The 8,241-nt window shown below is 35.7% G+C and overlaps 1 pseudogene; it reads right to left on the bottom strand.

Moving 5' to 3' along the window:
• Positions 1 to 545: 545 nt before the first annotated feature.
• Positions 546 to 7,071, bottom strand: LOC125497086 (signal peptide peptidase 2-like; annotated as a pseudogene).
• Positions 7,072 to 8,241: the final 1,170 nt, after the last annotated feature.

Below are 8,241 nucleotides of genomic sequence, written 5' to 3'. Positions count from 1 at the left end.
GTATTTTACTATACCTATTAGTCCAACAAATATTGTTACTTACCCTTTTGTCATAATACGTTAATTGTCTATATTTTCCTAATGCATTTCTGAGGTATACAGTAAAAGAGCTCTATCAAGGTTTTAGAGAGGAATTGGATTAAGTATGTTATGAGGAATTTTTCTTTTGTGAAGTGTTTTGTCACAACTTTGACAATCAAACAAGCATTACGTACACTCCAATAGACCAACAACTACTATTATGACTTGTGAATTGTGACTGGGGAGCTACCAGACTAAGAATGATCTCTAAACAAAAGTTACAAACTTGAAACATTAGTAGAATTTACCCAAATTTTTCTTTATATATTCTTGCTAATTCAGTATTGCTATACTCTTCTAACATTTTCGTGCGCTCTAAGATAAAAGGGGGTACAAAATTTATTATCATTCCCCCTTAACAGCCTCGTAGCGAATACGCTCCTTATTTGATCTGAACACCTTTACCTGCATCAAATAAGCAATTCAAAGCTTCTATAGCACACTGTATTCGATTTGAAAAGCAATGACAAAGGAAAAAGATAATGTTTCCTATTATGGGGCTGGTGACAATAGTATCTATCCACAATTCCATCAAAATCTTTTACAAGGGTACTATGTGAAGGTCCGTAAGTTAGAAAAGCCCCCAGAGTTTTGAGAGGATTTCAACCCCTGAAGAAACTCAGGAGCTGCGATCTAATTGTGTTCCAACTCAAGACTCATCCTCGTCTCATCTAGTCTGCTTTCTTACTCGATGTAGAATCGCTCTCATCTTTTGATAAAAGAGCCTCAGCCATCTTTGCCTCGTCAAATTCCATCAACTGCATAATTAAAGGGAAGAAGCAGAAGAATCAGAGCAAGCGGAAAATGGAGTATTAAAATTTAGTTCTCAAACAGATACCAGAATTTTGGCCAATTTTCTCTTTGTTCTTTTTTATTTTATTTTTGTTTCCTTTCTTTTTCTGGACAAATGTTTGGCACCAAAATAACATGCAACCTATATTACTCAAACTCGTCATATCAATTATCACCTAAGGGCCAAGGTACCCATCAGTTACATGGCATTTCAACATGATACGGACACCTTAAAGCTTCTTGTTTTGCCAATATATAGCCGAGCTTGACACATGGATAATTTATCCATATCCAACACCGGTAGTGGGGTCTGAGTAAACATACTGTGCAACTAGGTCTTCTTACTCTCTTAGAAGTAAGACAGTAGACCATTCTTAACAGCATTTTCACCACTTTACTCAAGATCCTATAGGACCAATTGACTACTGGATTCTGTGAATTGTTTGATGTCCAAGTGCAGAAGAGTAGAAAGGAAAATAAAACAGTCTTGTTAAAATTGCTAGGAAAAAAGTCACAAACCGGTTTGATATCACCGTTCCATGTCACGTGTACTGCCAAAAATCCAATAACAGCTGGAACAATGTAAAGAAGTGCAGGCTGAAAAAGAAAAAGCCCATTAGAGAATTCAAATAATACGTGTGATTAATGTACATCACAAAACGGATTGAAAAATCAAGTCCACAAGGTGCCAACATGAACAGCTGATGGCAAGGAAGAAAGATGTACCTGTGCAGCTTGAAACCAGTTCATCACAACGATTGTAAGGACCAAGCCAGCTGTGTACCCAACAAAAGCACTCTTAAAGTATTGGCTCTCTTTCCCTCTGGAAACATCAAATCGCAATGCCAATGCCACAAAGATGCCTAAAGAAGTCGCAAAACCAAGTCACGAAATAGAATTGTCAGAAAATGTCTTTGCTCACTTTTCACAGTAGACTTTAAAGCTACAGCACTTATTTATCTTAATATGCACATTAATTTACATAAAACCACCACTCCCTCCAAAGACAAAGAATGTAAAGTCACAATAAGAATGCCTCTCCACACATCCAAGAGTTTTAAAAGGAGCTTCAGACTCCCAAATTCAGAAATACCCATGTTACCGGCAAACACGGAGCATCAAAGTGGTCCACCTCCAAAATCAGAGCAGTATTGTCATACACATAAAACCAGTGAGCACTGAGAAACTAAGATGGTAAGGTTGGCTAGTCAGAAATTAGGAGAGAGGAGTTGGCTCGAGAAACTGGAAAAAAATGTAGAAAGAAAGGGCGAGAAAATTAACAGCTGTGCATCACCAGTTTGCTGAAGAGCCGTAGGGGTAACTATTATGGGTAGATGACTCATGGCCTAATACTTGTGAGCTGCTTTCTGAATTCTGAGGACCTAAATTTCCTCCTAATTATTCCAATTTTGGCGACTTAATTAATCACCAGACCTTTACTCAAAGGCGACAATTACATGATTTCCCTCACCAATTGCCTGTTCTTCATAATATTAGGCACCCTCAATTAGAAACTTTTACTCCAGTAATGTCATTATATTAGCTAGAGTTCAAAATTCTAATCCCATCCATTTGATACAGCATTTTCATTATTCAGCCATAGGCTGACATAGCGCATGGTACCTATGTTAATGCCTCCCTTTTAAAAAGGCCCAAGGTAACATCTCCAAATGCAAGCCCCAAGCAAATCTATCAACCTCATCCCACAATTGATGTCTAAAGGACAAAATAAGAACATTCACACCTACACATTCCATACAAATTCAAGATGCCACCTAGAGTACATGTTAAAAATAAAAATAAAAGGGCTATATATTTTGCACATAGAACAAGGCTTCACAACTCAACAAGTGAAAAACAAAAAAAGTGATCATGGATGAATGAAAGAAACTAATCGACTAAATTTCCTTGTCTCACCAGGGATAACAATATCTCCTAATCCCAACATAGAAAATGGTCTTGCAGCATCTCCTGTGGGGAACAAAAGCTGCAGAGTAGATGGGTAGATGAACCATTAACAATCATGGAACAAGCATATAGCAGGAACAGAGCAATACAATCTTAAGGATCAGACTAAGAACTTACCTTTATAGGTGCATCAAAGGACTTGGCTACACTAACCATAACTGGAGTAAAGAAGACCCAAAAGATATCATACAGAAAAAGTCCACCCTGTAGTTTGGCATTAGTAAAAAAAAATTGTGAGATAGGCAGACTGGTGAAATTCTACAACAGGCTAACAGATGTGTATTTGCTAAGTGCTCACAACCACAAATCAACTAAAGCTCGCCACGCCTATAATAATAATTCACAAAAATACTAGGAGTATTCTTTCAACCTTTGAAATGGTGGGTTAAAAAAAATGATCTAAAGAGAAGGAAACCTTGAAAAGAATTCAAAAGGCATTGAGAACCAATAATTTCCATAAATCCACAAACTAAGCAGCACATTACCATAGTGATATCCCTATTAGTACTAAGGTCATCATTTGGAGCTTCGGGCATATGTAAAATTAAAACAGAACACACAAAGTGACTGCTTCAAATTCTACAGTTTATTTATGTTCTTCTTGCTTCACTTAATCTTCTCTTATTATTTTCTTTCAGTCCATTTCTACCCAGACTAAAATAACCGCAAAAACGCTACAATTTCCAAGTCTCCCATATGGTTGCTTGGCACAGAGCTATAAGAGATACACTCTAATCATTATAAAGTGAAGATAGAAGGTTATTGAACATCAAAGGTACTATTTAGAATCCATTGAATTCAATTCATCATGCGATCTAGTGAACTAGAAAAATCATATCTAAAGAAACAAAACGATAGAAAACACTCCTAACTTCTACTAGATGTCTTACGTGAAATGCTTTGAGAAGACAGCACTACCAAACTTAGCTATCTCAGCACCAAAATCAAACATAGGAGAAATGAACTTAATTAGACGTATTCTTTCTGCTAAACATATAGGAAGACCACCTTATTGAGAATTACAAACTGAAAAAAACGAGAACTTCCTATGCGCATACAAAACACATGTTAACACTCAAAAGTGAGCCTAAGTATACAACGGTACAACTCCATAAATTCAACAGAACATTTACCAAGAGAATGGCCCCAGTCTTGAAAGAACCAAGTGAAAGCATTTCAATTCCCTGTAAGTTCAGATCAGAAAAAGGAAGTTACAATCTACTAACGACACAAAGGGGTAAGCAAAAAGGAAAGCAACTGTCCAGGCAAGAGAACAATCAAGTGAGACAACAGAAGAGCCTAATAGTCGAACCTGAATGCAGAAAGCCAGGCCCAAGATTGGCAAGCCAATGCTTCTTTGCAGCATACCAAACACAAAAGAAGAATCCAGGAATTGCGGCGACTACCTGAGACTTTGTGAACTCAACCTCCAAAGCTGTGGGCCAAACAAAAAGCATCATTGTTGATACTACAACCAACCACGCATAAAACCTTTATTTAGGATTTTAGGTTCAATAAGCTAATAATTGACTTCATCATGCAACAGAGCACACATACAGAGAAAGGGAGCAGGTAGAGAGAAATAAAATCCACATAGGCAGAAAAGAGAGATGTGATATAGTTGTGCAGGGCAAAGAATCTTATTCTTAAAATTCAAGATAATGGAAACCAATATCTTACAGCTTAAATTTAAACACCCCGAGATCTTTTCCCATTTGAGCAACTCAATAACATTTCTTAGCCATTCATCACAAAATTGATGGTCTTCCCAATACATGATAGATATTAAAAAAGAAAACAGCATCATGCATATGATGTTTCCATGAATTATCTAACATATAAACAAGCACTATGCACAATTTCCTAGCTACTTCATCCAAGCGAAAAAATTAATTCACACCACCAAACCACTGCCCGCCAAACAAAAAAAAATCTTCATCCCATTTTCAGGCCAAGAAAATCTATTGCATGTGGAGTGAGAAGCAGTACTCAAAAAGATTTAGCAAAGACATAACAATATTAACTTTACGACTATCTTGACAAGTGACTTTTACGAAGTAAAATACACTGATTTATCACCTCTTTGAGAGACAACTTGCCTTGTTTCGTAAAATCTTCCAAATACACATAGCAGTCCAAAAATCTAAAATGAGTGGGAGATTCAGAAAGGATTTCAGGATAGAACCCAAATGAAAGAGTGATTGAAGTAACTATTTTAGGCACCCATTTTCAATACTAAAACGGCAGAGCATACAGATAACAATTAGAACATTAATAGCTTCAGGGAGTGAGGGTGAGTCACATACAGCGGAAATAAGGAAAGCGCCAGACATAACATTTTCATTCCACTGGTTTGGCAGGAAACGCTTTATGGCAGGTAGCAATGTTGCGCTGGAAAAGAAAATTACAGAAAGAAATTAATTTTTTAAAACGGGAGAAAACCATCAAACACTACAGAAAGTACAGATGCATAGGAAGAATACATACGAGAAGGCTAATATTCCAAGAAGAAAGAAATAGCACGTCAGCACAGCATTGACCAGGTCCTTTGAAAAGAACTTAAAAAGTAAAAACAGAGACAACAACATTGCACTCCCGACTAACGGAAATCGCATAGCGTGTTCATTGGACATGGTTTCCTGCATCAGACAATCACATAAAAAACAAGAAACCAATAAGATATGAGTATCCTAACTTTCCTCCATCGACCCGAATTATTGGTCATAGAAAAGCGTATTCTGCAGTACTTACAGTTGGTGGTGTTGGCTTGACTGACCGATAACAGCCAGCATATACAGCAAGACAAGCCGTCAATACCACATTTGCATTTGGATTCACCTTCACAACAAGTGGTGCCAAAGACAAACCTGAAATAACAACAAGATCGTGGCATCAAAACCTGCCAGTCAAAGATATCAAAACACACAGTTCAATCTCTTTCTTTCTGTAGAAATAACCGTGTGATTCAATGCCTGTATCAATGAATTGCACATCTAACCAAGCACTTAAACTAGAAAATGTCAAAATGACATGAATCACTAAAGCCTCAAAGGCATCACCTGAGATCACACTAACCTACCTCATGCTACCACAAACACTTCTAATCCTTTGCAATGTACACCAACACCGAATCAAGCATCAGCTTGTTCAAGCATACCTACTGTGACAGCAACAATAAGCTTTAAAAGACTCCACGACAACATTGCTCCTTAATACAAGTCGGCAACACTACATAACCAGCCTGCTAAACATATCAGCGACTTGAAGTCTTCAACCAAACAGTCTGCTAATCTGACCAACAAATTCTCCCTTTCTTCCCGAGACCTGTCTTCCTCCACGTCTGTCTCTCTCGCTCTCTCTCCGGTTTTCTTTGGAGTGAAGAGAAGTTCAGCACTCCCACCCACCCCCACCCTTTCCTATATTTGAGTTCAGAAAGTCAACTACCCTAAAATCCATTTACAATCATTTCATAATCCTAAGTCCCAACCTCTTTCCATGCTAAAATCCTCTATACAACCTAAATTCTCAAAAAAAAAAAAAAAAAAAAAAAAACAGCATCATAAACATGACATTCAAGAAACAAATTTCAATCAATAACTTCCCATGTGTCACTAATCAAACAATTGCATACCCATTACTACAATAAAACAACCAACTAAAAACTAGTAACAAATATCACACAATTGAAAAGTCTAGCACTAAATCAAACAAACTCAAATTATCACAACAGACACAAAATTAAAAACCAAATTGATACAAACCTGCAAGAGCCAGATTCGCTAAACGTTCAAAGTTCTTCATTCCTACTAAATTCTCCTCCAAATATTTAGACTTTATTCAACTTAAACTTCCGTCTACTTCAAATTCAACGATCAAAATCTTTTCTGTTCTACAGCAATTAAACCTGCCAATTAACCAATCGACCCAAATTATACAACATAAGAACATAAATTTCAGCAAAAAAAAAATAGGGTTTAAGCATGAAATCGCACCTTTAAAAGAAAAAAACGAGATCTGGTAAATTCTCCCAAATTTTCTCTCCCCCAATTTAAATTAAAAACCGCAGATCGAAGATGAAGAGAGAGAAAATGGGGGAAGAAGAAAGAACACGAATAGTAAATTCTGATCAGATTTTATATGATTATTTTTCCAGATTGCTAAATTGAGATCAAATCTAAAATGGAAAGTTGCGGAAATTAAATTAGGGTTTTTACGTAATTGGGGAAAAAATTATGTTATTTAACCGTTGATATTTGGGGGGATAATTTATAAGAGTTGAATAATTTGACATGGAGGTAGGTGACAGACGAATTAGAATTGAGGAGATTGATTACGTGGTGTGGTTTTATTGGCGGTTATTTTGAGATGTTGGAGATGTTGTTGGTGAGATAATAAGGTGGGATAATATGTAGCGGGTAAATGTGGTAGTAAATGTTTTTTGCCCGTTTATTCCACGTCAGTAAGTCGCGTGTTGGTGAAGTGGCCAGACCAATCAAAGAATGACATGTCAGCATGGGATAAAATATCTTATGATTTTGGACTTTTTTGGAGGTTTTGCTAAGGCCTAATAAGGGTTTAATTTTAACATTGTGATGTCCATCCAATTCAATTTAATTTAGTTGAATCATGTCTCATATTATTATTATTATTATTATTATTATTATTATTATTATTATTATTTTTATTATTATTATTATTATTATTATTTATTATTATCTACACTACCAATAATAATAATTTAATAAAAATAATAAATATTCATGTAAAACTAATAAATATAATTGGGCTTTAACGATGGAGGTCGCTTTAATAAATAATAATAACAGCAATTCGGCAAGTACTCAATTATTTAAATTTCAAATTTATTGTCATATTATTCAAAGTTGGTAGGTTAAATTTCAAATCTCTATTATATAAGCCAAGGGGAGGTGTGGTGTCCTCTTTTTGAAGTGACAATACCCTCTAATAATTTAAAATCATATTTTTTCTTTCTATAAAAAATTGAAAAATGAGAATCAATGGAAACTTGTCATATGAGTAGGTCAAAAATGGAATATGCAATACCATTAATAACTTGAAAAACTAGATTGACACAATCAATTCATGAAATCAATTAGAATCTTTGTTGTATAATATGAGCACTATAAGAGGGGGTGAATTATAGTGAGAGAATAAGCTATACTTTTTGCGGAACTAAAAGTAAACTTGGTAACAAACAATGGGAACACGATAAGGATTTTAAACAACTTTCCACTATAAAAACAACTCTGATTACAACCTATTATTTTTCTCTCGATTCTCAAATTAAGTCACTCGACTCAAGTTCCCAACAACTGACGTTTTCTCTCAAACTTCACTCGAAGTTCCTTTCTCTTTCTCTTTCTCTTGCTTCACTCAAAG

The sequence above is a fragment of the Beta vulgaris genome, chromosome 4 (assembly GCF_026745355.1).
Source record: "Beta vulgaris subsp. vulgaris cultivar EL10 chromosome 4, EL10.2, whole genome shotgun sequence".
NCBI lineage: Eukaryota > Viridiplantae > Streptophyta > Magnoliopsida > Caryophyllales > Amaranthaceae > Beta > Beta vulgaris.
Note: the sequence above shows the minus strand (reverse complement) of the source record. Positions and strands in the feature narration are given on the sequence as shown.